The sequence below is a fragment of the Charadrius vociferus genome, unplaced genomic scaffold, assembly GCF_000708025.1.
Source record: "Charadrius vociferus isolate BGI_N301 unplaced genomic scaffold, ASM70802v2 scaffold23, whole genome shotgun sequence".
NCBI lineage: Eukaryota > Metazoa > Chordata > Aves > Charadriiformes > Charadriidae > Charadrius > Charadrius vociferus.
The window spans coordinates 663,698-682,114 of NW_009647676.1; the positions used below are offsets into that span (position 1 = coordinate 663,698).

General features: G+C 41.9%; 1 protein-coding gene across 1 annotated transcript in view; it reads left to right on the forward strand.

The window, feature by feature from the left end:
• Positions 1 to 18,417, forward strand: part of MAPRE2 (microtubule-associated protein, RP/EB family, member 2) — a 74,034-nt gene that overhangs the window by 16,867 nt on the left and 38,750 nt on the right. The window lies entirely within an intron of this gene.

Genomic DNA, 18,417 nt, shown 5'->3' on the forward strand with positions numbered 1-18,417 from the left:
GGGGGCACGTCCTTTGTCGCAGTTGTAGGCATTTTTGATGAATCGCTTGGCATGCGCTGCTGGCAGCGCTTCTGCATTAACATCTCTGACAATATGTTCCGGCAGATAAGCTCATTAAAATTGTTTGCATTGTTTGATAAGGGTCGCGGCGCAGCCCGGAACGCAACTGGTTTTTATGTGCTCCTTGCTGCCGACTCGAGGGGTGATAATACGGCCGGTAGCTCCCCTTATGTTAATATACAGTTATTTTAAATCCTGCCTGGATGACAGCAAGCAATGCCTCTGCAGAGAACACGCCCCTTAAAGCTGATTTTTCAACCCGCAGGAAATGATGCTGCTTTCAAATATCTGACTAAAGTGGCGAGTTGTATGCTCGATTAGATGAAAACAAATGTGGATGACTTGGCTTGTTTGTCTGAAGAGAGTCCCCCTTTTTTTTTTTTTTTCTTCTGCTGAGGAATAACAGAGCTGCTACCGGCGTAGCTGACCATTAATAACCTTAACAGTGAATCTCATTGTTGATCGCACGCTGATGGGTGATCGTGAAACGCGTGGTAGACCCAAGTGTGCGGTTTGTTTGAATACCACGAAATTTAGGCTGTCCCTCCCTCTGAATCTGTTGATACTTTGTGTACTGCAGCCCCCATGCACACCTTCAGCACTAAGTAGCAACATTGCTTTTGTAAAGACCTATTTCTACTTGCAGAAAGATCAGAGCTCTCACTTCGCTGTATCTGAATATCAGCTGAGCAGTACAAGATTCTGGTTTAGAGGAAAGCTGTATTTTCATCATGCACCTAAGCAGAAATATGGAATAGATTTGAAATGAATTATCATGCATCTATCTTTAGTTATTCTGACATGTATCATAAGTGCTACTGATTGCTGTCTCACTGCTTTCCTTCAGAAGGGTTCTTTGGAAAACCTCTGTTGAATGGGGTTCTCCATTATTCTTTGGTAATATGTTTGCCTGTAATTTTCTGCGGCCATCAACAAGTCAGTTTCCTTGTCCCTCTGCCTGTCATATCATACATTGAACTATGTCTAGAAAAGACATTTTGTGAGGCTGCTGTGTTAAGCACATGATGACAGAAATTATTATACTGCTTGTCCGGTTTTCCAGAAACTATGAAGTTATTCTGCATCTGCATAGCCTTTCCTCCAGAGGAGTATTCCTTAGTCTTGTAGAGCTTTGTATCCATTTGTATCCATATCTAGAGCAATATAGAGGAGTGCAGAACTACTAATGCTAAGGTTACATGTTATTTTGGGGCAGTAAACAAATAATCCGATCAAATTTTTGTTTCAGAAATAGACCTTTAATACACAAATAAAATCTCTACTGGAGAATCCTATTTTGGTTCTCTTTTCCTTGTGGAAACCTACCCTGATCTACAGAGTCATGGCACCTACATCTGTTGATTTCCCCCTTTCTCCAGCTGTGAGAATGATTTGGGTTTATCTGTAGCTCTAAGTACTTTGTGAAGTAAATATCAACCATAACAGAAAGAAACCTTAAAGAAAATGTGAAAACTAGTGAAACTTCTCCTTGATACTGGAATATAATGTGCTTTTAACGTCCACAAAAATATTTAATAGCTAGGCTTGTTTGGTCCTTGCTAGGTTTGAGTTGGAGCAGAAGATCGCTAAATAAAGCAGATTAATACCATCAGGATTGTGCCTGCTGTCACGCTGGACTGTTGGTGCCATGCTGACTTTGGAGCAGGCTTATGGAGCAGCCTGTACAACTTCACCATATGACACATCAAGTTGTTATGCCTCTGATTGTTGGGCTGGTTTGTTCCATCTGCATCTAGAAATATGGAATAAATATGTCATTAAACACAGCCTGAAGCATGACATCAGATCAGCAGTTGCACAGATCTAGAAGTACGTACTTTGCTCGCAATACACTTCTGCATAGTGCAGCTTTGTTCTTAAGTTAAACTGCACCTACTATATATAGAGAGGTTCAGTACTTGCTTTTCACTTCTCTCTCCTGTAATATCAGAAATGTTTTCTCATTTTTACTTTTAATGTATGTGTTTCGTAAAAATTAGTGTTGATCAGAATAAATTGGCGTTTACCAGTTTAGACGTTCTTGTTTAGATATTCTCAGGCCTAAAAAGAAAAAAAAAAAAAAGCTTTACTGTTTCAAATACCAGTTCCTACCAAAGATTTGATATCCAGCTCCCAAAGCAGATTTAAAACCAGGTGAAGTTTATACTGTTTTGCAGACTAGGAAGCTGATGTGAAAGCAGTTGCCCTGAGTTATCCACAGAGTTAAGGATGCAGCAGGAAATTGAACCTGTACCACATGAGTCCCAACCATGTGCTCTGTATGCGAAGCCACAAATAGTTTTCCCAAGTCTTCCAAAGGACATATTATATTTTGCAGACAGGGACATACAGGCCTGAGGTGTTAAGTTTCCCATCCAGCACCACTTAGCTGGTAAATGAAAACCAGGCACTTTGGCATAAAATTTAGTCACCGAGAGATGTTACCTTTCAGAGTAAAAAAAAAAAAAAAAACCACCTCCTCTAATCAATCTGTATTTCTCTAGTGAAATGCTGTTTCAGGTGCTCTGGATCAGGAGACTGGCTTTAAAATTTCGTTGGAACTGAAGTGTCATTTTGTTGGTCCAAAATAGATTTGGGCTCATTTCTGAGAATGGCATTACATTCAATTACAGTTTTACTTCTATGTTCAAAGAAGATTGAAAAAATTCAATGAGAAAACAAATCAACAGCTGTGTGGAGATATTTTTTTTTTTAATCAGGGCATGTCTGCAGTGCTTTTTTGCCAGACTCTAGGCATCTTGTGTGGTTGATCAGCTCATTGTGTTTTTAAAAGCTGGCTGTACAAAGAGTTTGAATATTTCCAGGTTTGAATGGTATACCTAGCCTAAACCACTCCAGTCTAAAAGGCACAAACTGTTGTACCCTCCTTTGCAGGATACCACACCTAACTTTTGGTTTATCTGTGTGCTGCTAGAAAAATGGTTTTCTGATCCTTCATACACTGGCTATATGTAGTTTTATACCCAGAATTTTCACAAAGGCAGGGGGAAGAGGTTAATTTCCTGGTTATTTTTCTTCAAATCACTAAGCTAAAAGAAACTAAAACAAAAAAAAAATCCTGCAAACAACTTTCCTATCTTATGAGTATGTACCTTTCTAATGGTATCTGTTTTAAATATTTCGTTTTCCTAAGTGTTGTCTTGCTTTTAGAAATCATTAAGCTGACGATGTGCAATGGTGAGGTGCCTAATAATGAAAGCTGGGTGGAAGCGGTGATTTCCTTACCCGCTACTGAAATACCGTGGAGTGTTACAGCGCGTATCTGGCTGTTGTAGTTTACTGCCGTGGGAGTGGAGAACTTCCATGCTGAAAGTTGAGATTTACGTTATAACGAAACCTGTTTTGGTCTTTGCCTTCCCAATTTCTGATGAATTGCCGGATGCAGGCTGGCCCCAGGTGGCAGGGAGCATCCTTCCCTCGGCAGGACGTGTCCCTGCCACTGTCGCTGGCGACTCGGTGCCTTTCACACGTGTGCAGCTTTACTCAGGGTACAAAGCGGGGGACACTTACTGTTTTGCCTTACTCTGGACAGAAGGCATTTCTTGCTCTAAAATTAGGTTCCATTGAATATGGTAAGCAGGTAATTCTACTGAAGTAAAAAAAAAAAAAAGAAAGATCATTTGTGTTGTTAAAATTAATAGACTGAGATCCGAACTTTTCTTGCTGGGAGGAAGATACAGACTAAAAGCAGTGAGTTGTCTTCTCACTTTATCATACAGGGGGGCATGACTGTCTTCATCCTCTGAAACTGTAAATGCTGGTCAAAGCAAATGATACCACATGTATTAGTAACTGAAACATTATTTCCAGAGGCGTTTCCTCTTGGCCTAACTGCTCCTGTTGCAGATTATGAGAATTTTGTCCTAGGTTTCACTGGAAGCAGGAGAAAGGCGATAATAAATGTTTGTTACAAAAAAACCCCTAAACAAACCAAACAAAAAACAACAACAAAAAACCCCCACCGTTAAAACACACCCTATAAATTTGGCTTGAGCTTTCCTAACAGCGGTGTTTGTGATAACCCCCTTGTCTGTCAAGCATGTGGATTGCAATAAGATAGTTACTAGCTATCCAAGAGAAGACCATCCTGATGACTGACAGCCAGCAGCTATTAGCCAGCATAAGAGGTACCATGCAGAAATCTTTCCTTGGTTCCTGGGGGCTTAAGGTACCCTCTATTTTCTCTTCTTTCACTTTCATAAAGCTGGCTTCCTGACGCTGCTGCTCTTCTTTAATCTTATTTTTTGATTAGGAAGTACTCTGCCTAGGGAGAGCTGTTTTGGTGAGTACCTTCTTCTGGGCCGGTCCAGCTCTCAAAAAGTACAGGGTGAAACTGTTCGAAAGTTATTTGGAATCACATGTGAGTGCGTGTAAATGTCTTGGAGGGTTTTGATGACTCTGCTCAATACTGCATTGGTGGTTTGAAGCCTAGATAGTCCAGCCCTGCATTATCGGGCTACCTCTCTTGACCTGGATTTAGATCTTACTTGAAGGAAGTATCTTCTTAATATTTTGGGAGTTGAGTCTGATTCTTAAAATCAGGGGCTAAGAGAGAGGTAGCTTTATGGAGGGGGAAAAGAAGAAAACAACACTCCACAGACAACCCAGTTTGTGTAAGGAAATGAAAGTAACTTTCAGACAGCGTCATCTTCTCCACTTGCACCCAAGCACTCTTGCCGAAAAGGTCTGAGTACACCTCGCTTGCACCCAGCCTCTGTGCATTTCGGAAACATCCTGTGGGTGGGAGGCTGCATTCTGTTTTTTTTGTTACGTGGTATAGGGTTTTTTTTAAACTACCTTGTTGAGCTGCATAGCAACAGCACTGTGTTGCTGGCACACTAACAAAAAAGAGTGAGTTTAGGATATGCGAGAACTGAACCTGATGCTGTCACTTTTAGAAATCGACATTTTGGCTTCTGCCTAAGTGGTTTGTTTGTTGTTTTTGTTTTTGTTTTTTTTTTTTTTTTTCAATCTAGCAACCCTGGAAAACAGGCACTGATGCTATGTTGTGAAGGAAAAGTGACTTGGAGGTGGGGCTGTGGACCAAGAGAGCCTGATTAAAGCTATTTCTTTGAGGTTTTTTCCTTTGCTGCACGAATGGGTAGTTTTAGGAAGGTGCAGCTACCTCATGACGGGCAGGCTGGACCACAGGAATGTTCTCCCAGGTGACATACCTGGACTAACCTTTTGAGATATAAAGCTTGTTTTGGGAGGCAGTAAGAAAAAATAAGTGTAGTAGGTCTACATTTCAAGCCTTGTCATTTGAATGAGTGACTCTTTAAAAATATCTTCAGAGGTTTTGGCTTTGGGGCTTGTGGGGGGGAGGTTAGTTTAATTTCACAGTCTTTTCTCCTTCCTCATGCCCAAAGCTAATTATAGCAAAGGCTTGGTAAGGAGGAAGATAAATCGTGTGCCAGCCTTTTCGTTTTGGAGATGCAATTTTCAGCCTTTGTTTGATAATTGAAAACGAGTGGTCTCGCCACATCTGTTCTCAATCACGCAAACCACTGCGCGGGATGGCACGAAGGCTGTAGCGCAGCGTAAGCGTGGTGGCAAGACTCGCGCTGCACCGGCACAGCATTCGGATAACCGCTGCCTCCTCGCCCGCTGAATCCTGGCCTCCAACTAGCGGCACTGATCGCTTGCTTCCAGTATCAGCGCTAGGGAATGTAAATGGAAAACATCCGCGTGTCTTCTATGGATGGTGTTAGCTGAGCACTGCATAGCTGTTTGGGTCTTGCTCAGATCTCTGCTGCCTGACTCACCGATAAAGCATCTTCTTCATATTGTTTCATTACAGTAAGGTGGGAGGGGAAGGGGAGTATCAGCCATAAAAGTTTACCGAACATGCATTTAACTGTTGGGTTTTTAAGAGTGGTGGCTTTTTTTAATTTGTAATGCAATTCTGTTGTCTTCATGCTATTGCATATTTAATTTAAAATTAAAATCTTGCCTGTAATATTTTGACAGAAGTTTGTCTAGTTTTCTGGTGGTATACCAAGTTGTTAAATATTTGATAGAGAAGACTGTATACTGAAAGCATGCTCATTAAATGGCTCATCTTAACCATTCTGAAATTATTTCTTGTTTCCCATAGAGCCCCATGCTTAGTGAAGGGTGCTTTTGTGTTAAATCTGTTTTTTTGCTATGCTATCCAAACAGGAAATGTAAACATTCATCAGCGAGTACAGACTTAAGGATGTAGCTTCCGTAGGAAATCCTACAACTGTGCCAGATTGTTCTGCCTGGAGAGGAATATGCCATGCAGGTTGTGGTCTTGATCTTCTGGTCTTGCTGCCTTACATCGCTTATGTATGTTGACCAGGAAAGGGAAGGGGTACGAAATATGAGTGAGGTGGTGGAAGATGGAGCCTGTGAATCTGGATCCTGCGCATGTGGAGGGCCAAGGACAGAAATGTTGGTGTGACCTCATGGGAATTTAAATAGAAACTTAGAGTGGCCTGGAAATATATTTAAACAAGCTACGCAAACTGAAAAATTCTCAGTTTGGAGTTTGTTTGGGATTTCTTCTGTGTAAAAACTGGGCCCTTCTGCAGTGTGGCAGCTGACAGAGTAAAGGAATAGCTTATTTTGCTCTAATGGTATAGGGTAAAGCGATGGTATATGTTCCTGTTTTTCCATATGGTTGTGTGTATTGTTTCAGAGGTTTAATTTTCAGTATTATGTTTCTTGGCAATTTGGAACCCTGAGAGCTAGTTAGTGAGATCTGTGGACTTCAGTCCTGTCTTTTAGGAGTAACTCCAGTGAATATCCCCCCTACAGCAGAGTGCCTTAGTACCGTACAGATTTCCTACCCAAGCAGCTGTAATTATTCAGAGATGCACATGAATGCAAATTCTTGCCTGTCACTCTGGAATGCAGTGTTGATGCTCAGAAAGGCTTTCTGGCAATATGTATTAAACAATTTTGGGGGAATGAAAATTCATTTTAGGCAAATCTTACATGGTTGTTATGCTTCGCTTCTTAAGGTTAATCTCTGTGGAGCTAGTCCAGTAATACCATGAATAGGAAGCACTGAAATATTTGAAGTAGAATATGCATTTGCTTTCCTTATGGATTCACTGTTATACAAATCATAGCTTATTAAAATAACTATACAGTCTGTGAGTCATTGTTTGTATGGAAGCGGAGCACATAACCCAGTGATATGAAAGTCCTGCAGGAGCTTTCATATACAGAAAGACTATGGTGTGTAGGAGTGGGACATGGAGGCAGCGAAATGGTAATTGGTTGAGTAGAAGGGATACATTTTCTTAAAAGGACAACGTTCACATGTAAATAGCTGTTCTGTTGAAAACCCTGTTATGCAGAATGGTGGTTATGATATTTTACTGAATTATTGTTTAGGGTCCATATCACTCCTTGCCCATATTAATGTTTTAAAGTTACGCAAGATGTAAATTCTGTATCAGGATCTGAAAACACTGTTTTCAGTCAACACATTCACATCGTGTCAGTTGTCAAACTCAAGGAGGCAAAAGGAAGATTTTCTTTTTTTTAATATATATTTCTGCCTGCAGAAGTTTGGCTCTCCAATGGACACTTTTAATCTGTGGTCCCCAAGTGTAAAATGAGTATAACATCAACAGGGATGCTGTAGAACTGCCTTGTCTCTTAAGCAGCTCTATTTTTAATACGGTGAGGTGGTTCTTTCCACTGCCACCTTAAGCACTCCATCTCTAATTGTTCCTGAAGTGCTATACAATATGGACCTGGTGGTGCTGGTGAACAAGACAAACATGAGTCAGCAGTGTGCTCTTGCAGGGAAGGCAGCCAACCCCGTGCTGGGCTGCATTAGCAGGCGTCTAGCCAGCAACTCCGCAGAAGTGATTATTCCCCTCTGGTGCTTCTGAGACCACATCTCGCATACCGTGTCTGAATTTGGCCTCTCTGATTTGAGAAAGACAGTGACATACTGAAGTGAGTGGGGTGGAGGGCCACCAGGGTGGTCAGGGGGCTGGAGCATGCGAGCTGGGTTTGGTCAGCGTGGAGAAGAGAGCTCAGGGGAGGGGAAGATCTCATTGCAGTCTTTAGCTGCCTAATGGCAGGGGGTGCACAGAAGATGGAGCCAGGTTCTTCTCTGGGGTGCACGAGGAGAGGATGAGGGGCAATGGCAGTCAGCAGCTGCAACAGTAGAAATAGCTCAGATATCGGGAGAAAAGTTTTCACAGTGGGGACGGTCAGACACTGGAAGAGGTTACCCGGAGAGGCTGTGGAATATCTGTCCTTGGAGAGACTCAAAACTCAGCTAGGTGGGACCATCAGCAGCCTTCTCTTCCTGGCTCTGCTGCGAACAGGAGGTTGGAGCAGATATCTCTGGAGTACTCCGCTGACCCAAGTCACTTTATGATCCTATTTTGTAACTCTAATAGGCATAAACAGCTCTCGAGTTCAAAACAGCACACAAATCAATGTCATGAAATCAAGCACTTTAAAAGTGAAAGGAATGTCATATCGTAACAAATTTAGTACTGCCACCAAGGTGAAATCATCTTATAATCAAGTGTTTCAAATGGAAAAGAAAAATGTGTGTATGCAGTTGAACTGAGACTGCATCAATTTCAACTGTTTTCTAGCTTAATTGTTGCAAAAGCTGCAGCTGTAGTGCGTTAATTACTTCATATTGCATTCTCTAAACCACTGGGAGCAACTTCTGCAATTTAGTACCCAGGGATGACCAAAAGCTCATTGACACACAGTAGAGCAAAGGGGTAGTTTTGCTTTGTCATAAAATTAATTATATAAATTGCAATTAAAGATTGTCTTGAAGTTAAAAGCTGATAAATTACTCCCTCTGCTTTTAATGGATTGTGTATTTTTTCATGCAGAAAATATTAACATTATTGATAAATTTAATCTGCAGAAAATGTTTAACTATAAGCACAGCTCTTACTGTCAGATATGTGCTTAGTTTGATGTGCTTTTACAGGGAGTGGTGCAGAACTGTCTTGTCGCATGACCTATAGCAACATTCAGAGGGTTGAAGAAACTAAATACATTGCAGCACAGGTTATTACCTTCTTTACTGCATTTATATGTAGTCGAAGGTAATTCAAGCAATAAACTTTTCTTTTTCCTTGTTTATTGTGGGAGTTGAACTTGGTAATGTCTCCGTTTGCCAGCTGGAAGCAATACAGTTTAGGAATTCACCTCAAGATATTCCATGAAAGGAGGTCAAATCCTATTCAACAGGACATCTATGCTTCTCTTAGCTTGAGGTACAAGGCTTTACTGGGGCTCGTAGATAAAGACTGTTGTAACTGCCAGTAATTCTGTTTTTACAATCACAGTTGCATCAAAGGGGTAAGCACCATCTAAAGAACATTATTGGGGAAAACAAAGCTTCGGGGAATCCCCCCTTCAGATAGGCAGGAGATTTTAAAAGCTAAAAGCCAAAAGAAGACTCTGACTTCACAGACTTTCAAAGACCAACATGGTTGGAAAAAAAAAAAAAAATCAGTTTGGAGGAAGCTTTACTTGATACTGGTAGTCTCAGCAACTGCGTTGGTAGTGCAACAATGGTAAAATAAGTTTGTGGTTACTGGCACACTGGGAGAATAATATGTTACATAAATCACAGATGGTTCAGCTAGCATGTTCATAAAGGGCAATTTACTCCATTAGTGAATTCTAGTTTTAGTTGCTCCAAAATTAATTTAGCAGTTAAGCAATTGCACTTATAAGTTCATCCCTCTCCTAGATAGTCCTTGGTAGGATTAATTCTTAAGTGCAAGGCATTTACTCGTAATATCTTGAGCACCAGAATAATTTCAGAGTGTCTCCTTCTTTGTTATAGTATTAACTCATGAGAATGAGGGAAGAGGTCAAGTTGCTTTGGTATCCAAACCCAAAATTAAGTGTCGTGGCTGGTAGCGTTAACACTTGAAATCTGTATAATATTAATAATGATTTGTGGGGAGTTTGTACAAGCCAAAGATAGGGGTATTTATTTGGGCCTCTTTCAGCAACATTGGAGATGTCAAATCTCTGAGATTTTTTTTTATTATTATTGTTTTTAGTCTAGCTTTCACCAGTGGGTGGAGGGGGGAGTGGGAGAGAGGTTGAACTCAGAGCCTAGTAAAAAGCTATGTAGTGTGTTGGCCCAGTGGTCTGCAGTGGCAGTGCTGGCAGGGGATTTACATGTGGCTCAGGTGGCAGATGTCTCCTGGAGCTTGGTCCTAGAAACCTGCACACTGAGTGCCCCTGCGTACCCAGCAGAAAGCCTGGCCCTTCTCCTGTGAACCCCAAATGGCAGCAGAGCTGGGGTAGCAAAGGGAACCCTGGACAACCATACTAGAGCTTAATATTTTATGCTACAAAAAACACACAGCTGTGTTTTAGAGAGTGATGCACCCGTGAAAGCAGCTATCACGGTTGCCTGTTGCTTCATCTGTTGTCACATGCTTGTTTACAACCTCAGGGTAAAGGTGGCTTAAAATAAACATCGTCGTCATCTTATACCCCTGCTCAGCGTAGTCACCTTCATGCCACGATGACTGCTTCAGGGATGGAGCTGGGGTGGCTGCCTGCCTGGCAGCTCGGTGGCTCTGTTGTGCAGGCTGTGCTCCGGCACCTCTACCCGTGGGTCCTGGGATGGTTGCGTGGGCAGTCGCTGTGCTGTTTCTCCTCCTTTTCCAGGTGTCACACCACATGCCTTCAGAATGCCTACTTAGAAGGAGGCCACCTTTGAAGGGCCTCACTGTCTGGAGTAACGGGGAGTTGGACTAAATGACTCTCCATGAGTCCCTTCCAACTGTGGATATTCCATGATTCTAACATGTGTTTATTAAGGTTAGAATAAATGTTGTGATGCATAAATCGGTGTGTATTTACATTTGTTCTCTATGTAAAAGACAGAAAAGTTGATGCATGACAAAGTCCTTGTTCTCTGTATCATATTGCATCATTTGCGAGTAGAAAAGGTGCATTGTAGTCCCTCTTTAGCTAGCGCAAGACCTTTCCCATGAGAGTGCTCTCCGGGTTAACTTCGCATGCCTGGGACAACCAGGCTTTATGAAGTGTACTGCAGCCTCCTGTTAATAACCGGCAGCTACGTGTTAGGAGAAAGGCGTTGCCTTTCCCCTTGTTTAATCCTCCCCTTTTCCCTTCTTCCCAGACCTGTCCTCCTCTGACACCCCTGGATGCTGAATGCCCATCTCCTGCTGAGTCACTGCCTGGCTCTGGGTGGGGGCGTGAGGCGCTTGGAGGCTGCTCAGGCCCCCCCATCAGGAGGGCTATATAGTATTACAAAAAATCTCATTTGCCATTACGTTATGCTTGGAGTGAACCCGGGTGTTACTTTAGCCTTTCGCCTCCGAATGTGTACACGTCAGGGAGGGGAAGGGGGTGGGGGGGCAGCAAAACCCTGGATAGGTCAAAACTAAATTCATTTGGTGACTTCATCTGACTCTAGCTAGTTGGATCTCGTCCCTGCTTAAACTCCCGAGCCTGCCCACAGTGTTTTCTGGACTTAAAAGGCGGAAATGGCAGGAGTGGTGAGCTGGGGGCTGCCTGCCCTGCCGGAGCTGCTGCTGGGCTGCAGCGTGGCTGCTGTGCCGGTGGGTTATGCCTCCAACATAGCGCCTCGGGCTCCCGGCAGCGTTGGTTTTTCTTCATCGGGGTTTCTGATTATTTTTATCCCGTCCTCATCGGGGGCAGATGTTTCCCTGGTGTAGGCACTCAAGTGCGTGTGTGTATCCATATCATTTTGCCTGGGAGTTCGCTTGCTGCGCTCAGGTGGGCAGTGGCTTTGGGGACAAGCTCTCCTCAGCTGCTGTCTTCATTTTCCAGTAAATCTGCATTTGCTAAAGCACTTAGGAATCTACCGTCTCAAAATACAACTACTCATCCATCATCTAGCGGGAGCAAAAAGATAGGAGTTTCCCCTGTTATTTGCAGAACGCAGGCCAGGAACTGAGGCTTGCTAAAACATGCTGCCTTTCAAGGTATCCTTTTCCATCACGATGAGTGTACTCAGCACTGCTGTTACCTTGCTTTACGGCACATTTTTAACCTCTTAGAAATCCTTTAGTGATGTCTGCATGTATGCTTAGTAATCTGTTATTTTTCCATAAGAGAAAAAAAAAATTAATAAAAGGAGAATTAAAGCTCCCATGTTTTATTTGGTGAATTGAGACTTTGTTTCACAGAAGATTAGATGTTGGGTTTATTCATCAGCTTTTTGAAGGTTTTCTAATTACAGAATGGCCATAGATCCTCTTCTGTTTTCTGAAGTGTAGGTGTTTCTAATTGACTTGCGTTTACTATATAACATAAGGCTGAGAATTATCTTTCTCTGAATCAACCTTTTTTTTTCTTTCTTTCTTCCCACAATCCCCTTGCCTGTTGTGAAAGGTAGACTAGTTGCCAGTGTCTATTGTGAACATTTTACATGTTGAATGTCTTCAGGGCATCAGAGCAGCAATTCAAGCTTAAGATCTTGAGTTGAGAGGAGGAAGGGGGAGGGTAATAACTGTAAGTAAAAGCAGTTTATTTTTTTTTTAACGTTGCAGCCTTGCCATACTTATGTTCCTCTCATTCAGCCCACTTCAAAGGCTTTTGTGGTTCTCCATTAATAAAAGGCCTTCTTAATTTGTAGTAACATTCATTTTATACTGAAATTTGTGCGTCCTTTCCCCATGTTAACGAGTGCCTGTGCGGCACCAAGCGCTGCTATTGCTTTGTTGGACTAAGGTGCAGCGTGAGGGTGCTGTGCACTGCTGTGGCTCACTCCTAACTAGAGCAAATGTACCATTGTGGAAATGGGGGCGGCCAAAGAGTCTGGATTGCTCCCATCTTGTGCAAGCTGTTGATGTCTGCCTTTCTTGAACCCCTGTCCTTTGTCAAGAAAGTATTTTTTTTTAGTTGAGATTTGTTTACTTACAGAAGTTGATAAGGAGCCTTTCAGGATATGCAAATACTTTCAGCTGCAATTCAGATACCATGTAGTTCAGTGTTAATGTCACATTGTACTTTCAGAGGCAAAGGTGAACCCTGAAGAAAAAAAATGCGTTAGTATTGCTGTGGAGACATGGTGTTATGTATTATATTGCCATACAGTTTCAGAGGTGGCAGGAGGAATGAAGGAATGAGAAGGTAGTTGGAGAAATGAAAGAATCTTACTTATGCTATGCAAATGTGGCTGACAGATAAAAAAAAAAAAAAAAAAAGGAAGTTCAAGCGAGTCAGTGAATGTGGCTTGTCCCCCTCAGGTGCCCTAAAATATTCCAAGCACTACTACATCATTTTCTTGGAATTTATAACTGTTCTTCTGATTTCAGTCATCTACCCTAATTTCATAACTGCTTAGTGAATAAACTTAAAACTATTTTGTAAAAAGTATGCAGTAGACAGTGTAATGCATTGCTAGTTATTAGGCCATCTCAGAGGGTTTGGCTCAAACTATGGATATTGTTTGAATACTTTTGATTGTGTTTTTCAGATTTGGGGGAACTGAATGTCTGGAAAAGAGCCAGTATATTTTGCCTCACAGATAATACGCTTTCTGGTTTATTTTTTTAATTTTTTTAAAGTTGTGTGTACCACAAAACAGAACTAACCACCAGTTTTTATAAGTTACTCAGCTTTGGGTCTAAACCAGTCTTTGAGACCCATCATAAACATTTATGTAGGTCAGAACATCCCAGGGTTGGCAGGCAGCCTCCACTTTAAAAGAACAAAAACCTAAAACATGCCTTAATCCAATCAAAGTAAATCTCTAGTACTCTAAACTCACTTGCATTGAAACGGGGAACTGCGATGAGAACAATAGAAAATATGCTGTTTGCTGTGTTAAATGGTAATCCTGCAACATTCAAGCAATCAAACTGTACATGGATTGCCTCTGTATTGTCTAGACTCTGTAGCATGCTTCACAAATCATTTTAGGTCTTCCAAGTCAGATCCACCTTGTGAGCTAAAATGGCATTCAGAAGTGAATGAGATACATGGATAATAAAAGATTTTTAACGATTCAGGGCCATTTAGAAACATGAGGACAATGCACAAGAGATTTGACATTCAGCATTTTAAAAGGTGTGAATTTCTCCCAGTATTACGACCACAGGATTCTTTTCTCCTTTTCTTCTTTTTTCTATGGCAATGCCTCATTGTGATTAATCCTGAACCATTTGAGTTTCTGACTAGATAGAGGCTTTATGTTGCTTGCTGCCAATACTGCTTTAGTTGCAGTGCGCTGATGGGAGGGCTCCGGCCGTGGCCGTTGAGTTTCCTGCGGGAGTACAGCGTAAGTCAAAAGGGTGGGTAAGAGCAGTAGTGTCAGAGCTGTGCTGGGGCTCTTTGTGTTATTTTTCTGTCCTCAGGACCTCTTTTGGTAAAGACAGCTTCCAGCATAACTGGCCTCTAATGGCTGTGGCAGGGCTGCATGCAGCGAATGTTAAAGAAGCTGGCAAGGTCCAGCTGCGAATCACCTGCCGTCTCAGGATGATGGGAAAGGATGAATTTGCCTTCTACAGGGACGCGGCCACTGAGGCTGGCAGGGTTCTTCCTTCAAGGAATTTTGTTTTGCAGTAGCTTACATCTAGAAAGCCTTTCCAACAGGAGCTACAGCAGTCTCTCTCAGCTACGTCTTAGCCTTTCTGCTCTATCTTCTGCTTCAGTAATTTTTGGTGCGAGATCTTTTGTTTTACTGGCAGTATTTATCCTGATGCTATCAGGTGCCAGCTTCCAGAAGGCCCCCCTTTGTATTGTCGCACAGGCTTTCTACTGCATTTAAAAACTTAACGTCATACCGTGCCTAATTGTACAAACCAGGGAAACCTTGACAGTTCAGAGGTGGTGGTGGTGGCATGTGCCATGAGTTTTTACACTGCAGATAGATTCATTGCTGTAATCCTCCCACTCTTGCCGTTATTACTGGTTTGGCGTAATGCAGCTTCTGCTGTCAACAACTGTTAGTTTCTCCCCGGAAAAAAAAATAAGCCTCTTGCAAAACTGTCCTTAAACACAGCTGGATAACACCTTGTAACAGCTGCAGTTATCTGTAGCAAGAGCAGTGGAAAATGCCTAATGGCTGAGCGTTCAGTGCCGCATGTAATGCCTTAAAAAATTAATACTCCTTTGGGTGTAACGTTTGCCACTGGACACGCTGAGCCAGTATATTTCTGATTGGGGAAACTGATTAAGCATATACGCGATTTTCAGCACCTAAGTAATGCTCTGGACTCAGGTCTGGGGTGCTTAGCTGTGCACATGTCAAGTGTTTTTCTGAAATGGCCTGGATTAATATCTGAAGCCTCTCCTATGGCTTATTCGTATTTATTGGGGATTTGAATCTCACTTTCTTATAAGTAAAACAAGGCAGAGGCCTTTGTGTTTAGGCAGAACTGTAACAGCCAGAGGTGGGGGATGTGATGTGCTATCTTCAATCTGCTTATAGTTGCTGTAGGATCGCCAGGCATCTCTACGGAAGGTGGAAGCTTAAGGGTCTCGGTGAGGTAGATGCTGATTTTCAGGCTTGTATAAGCCTCTTTGCAGCCTTATGCTTGAGAGCCTTCAGCCTAAACAAGGGAAAGCCTAATAAGTCGAAAATGTAAATAACGTTACTGAGAATGAGTAGTGCATTAGGACATACAAGTAAGTTGTTAGCTACTTGGCCGTTCACAGAGTACAGCCTGCGAGTCTCCACCTGTCCAGCTGTTCTCTTGTGTTTCCTCACAGATGTTTATTAATATGTGTTTTGAATCTGGATCGCATTTTCCAAAGCAGTTCAGCACATGGGGAACTGGGTCCTGGAGAAAACTCGGGCCCAGCTGTGGATGTCGAGCGCAGGGGTTCTTGTCTGTGGCCAATCATGGCAGCTCCCCTACCCACGCCTGGCTGCTCTTTTTCCTTCTCTTTTTTGGGTGGTTGTTGGTTTTTTTTATTATTATCAAAGTCTGTCTGTGTGGCAAACAGGATATGTGTGTATCTGAGCACCAAATTAGAAAATGCTTACTGTAAAGGAAGCTTTTCCCAGCTGAGTTTACTTAAAATGTAACCATTAGGAGGGTGGGGGACAGAAGAAGCAAAGACACAGTGAACTCTTTCGAGAGATGCAAAGATACGGTTAACTCTTTCGAGAGAAGAGGCCATGGAGGATTCAGGCATATGTTAACAAGTCACTGAGAATAAATGGCAATGGCACATTGTTGTGTTTTTTTCTTTTTTTTTAAACAGAAATTCTGATTCATTTTGCATACACTTGTTTAAAATTGTATTGATACACCCTCGTGCTTATCTGTGTGTGTGAATGTGAAGCTATTGTCTCTACCAAATAGCCTGAACTTTCATTCGACCCATAGACCATAATTCATGTGCAGACACAGCGTAAGTTATATTACAGATATCCTTCAGGGTATCATTGTAAAACTCAAGGTTATTCATTTACTCACTGTTTCCTGAAGTAGACTTCTCCATCCCTTACAGTGCAGCAAAAGAGGTTGTTTGCTCTCCTGTTGCTTGCAGAAGGATAGGTATTTGTCTTTGCAGTGGCTTTTGGAAGAAGATGATGAGGGAATTTCTGCTTCCTTCCTGTGTGTGGATTTTCTTGATCTTTTTAACAGAGTAGACTTCCTGCTTTCACTACAGGTAGTTGATGGTTGTTCTGAGTTCTGCCTGGCCTCGAGAGGGCAATTAAAATTTGGATGAAGTAGTGGCAATTGCAAATCAGAGTAGCTTTACTTCAAATGTTAGCATCTAAATATCTTTAGCTCCTTTAGGAGTGGAATGTTCCATATTGGTCTCTTGGTTTAATATTAAACTCGCTATTCTGAATCTGAAGTGAATAATAAAGTCACTATTAAGCTGTTACTTGAACTGATCTTACAAACAATACTGAACACGTTAGTTCAATAGTGACAGTGGTAGTATCTTTCTGTTAGTTTCTTATCGATATGAAAAGCCTAGGAATAATAAAGTAAAAGCCATGCTAACAGTGATGGTTTAAACTTCAGATGCCATTAGTAACAAAGGTGCTGTTTGCCTTTGTGCTGGGCTTAGCGCCTTCCATCCTCATGTAGAAGCTAAGCTTTCAGGGTTAGCCATTATGGTGTGGTTTCAAGAGTAAAAGGACACTCCCTATTTCTAAAACTTTGTTCCTAGCGCTTGTTTCAATCCAAGCACTTAGCGTGTGCCAAGAAAATGACCTTTGCTAACTGTTACAGTGAATATAGTGCTATGTTCATGCAATCAGCTGTGCTATCTGGGAGCCTGCAAGGAAGAACTGAACAGGCTGAGGACAGGCTGATTTCTTCCATACTTCGGAGGTGCTCATACAGAAGTGGGTAGAGGGGCAGCCTGAATGAATTGCTGGCAGTAGCAGCCTGACTATCAGAGCATGAATTTTTTTGAGCCTACTTTTTGCTTAATTTTTTTCCTTCTCATCAGGCAAATCTGGATATTTTATGTTTTGGATCTTAACATCAGTAGATGGGGATGATTTGACTGATCATCTGTGTTTGTGAAATTTGTTTCATAGAAGGTGACCTGTATTATGAACTTTGTCATCTTGTATTTTAAATACATTCCCTGCTGTACATATTTACACACTTACGTGTTACTGTGTCAAGTTTCATGCTGGTGGGTTTTTTACACTTTTTATCTGGGTTTCTCCAGCACACTTAAAAAATTGATGGAATTAACCTGCAGTCTTTGTGTTCTCTGCAGAATTGTCTATCAAGCTTCAAACAGTTAACATCTTTGCAAATTGTCAATGAAAATAGTCCATGCAGACCTCAGATCCCAGAGAGGAGATCCTGCTCTCTTTCACTGGGCGAGAAGGTTGAGGTCCAAGGCTGAGGTGGCAGGACTGGCACCAAAGCTAGCCAGTTAAGTGTTAGCTACAAGGTGTCACTAGAGACAAAAGTGTGCAGTCCCTACCAAACCCTTTCTTTCCAAGAATAATAGCTCAACTTTGACTATTTGATCATTTTTGAGACATCTGATACTCAGATTGTTACTAGCGGACTTCCTGAAGTCTGCTAGTCTTGGGAATATTATTTACTGTTTTCGTGAATGAATTTGACTCTGCTCTTTGAAACTATTTATGAGATAAGCTTGAATGTGCTTGTCTCTTCTATTGGCAATGTCTCGCAACAGAAAGGTGTGACTAATGTAGAATAACAGGGAATAAAATTGAGTAGAATGCGTTTCCAGTTGACGCACTTGGGGACTGATGATAAAAGCTACTATGAATTAGACCTCCTTGCAGTAAAGGACCTTAGCTAACTAGAAGGACCTGTTTAAGATGCTGTGGCTATGAAAAATTTCAGCTCAGAGTGCCATTTTCCAGGGTCTTGGTGAAATGTTATTTGAACA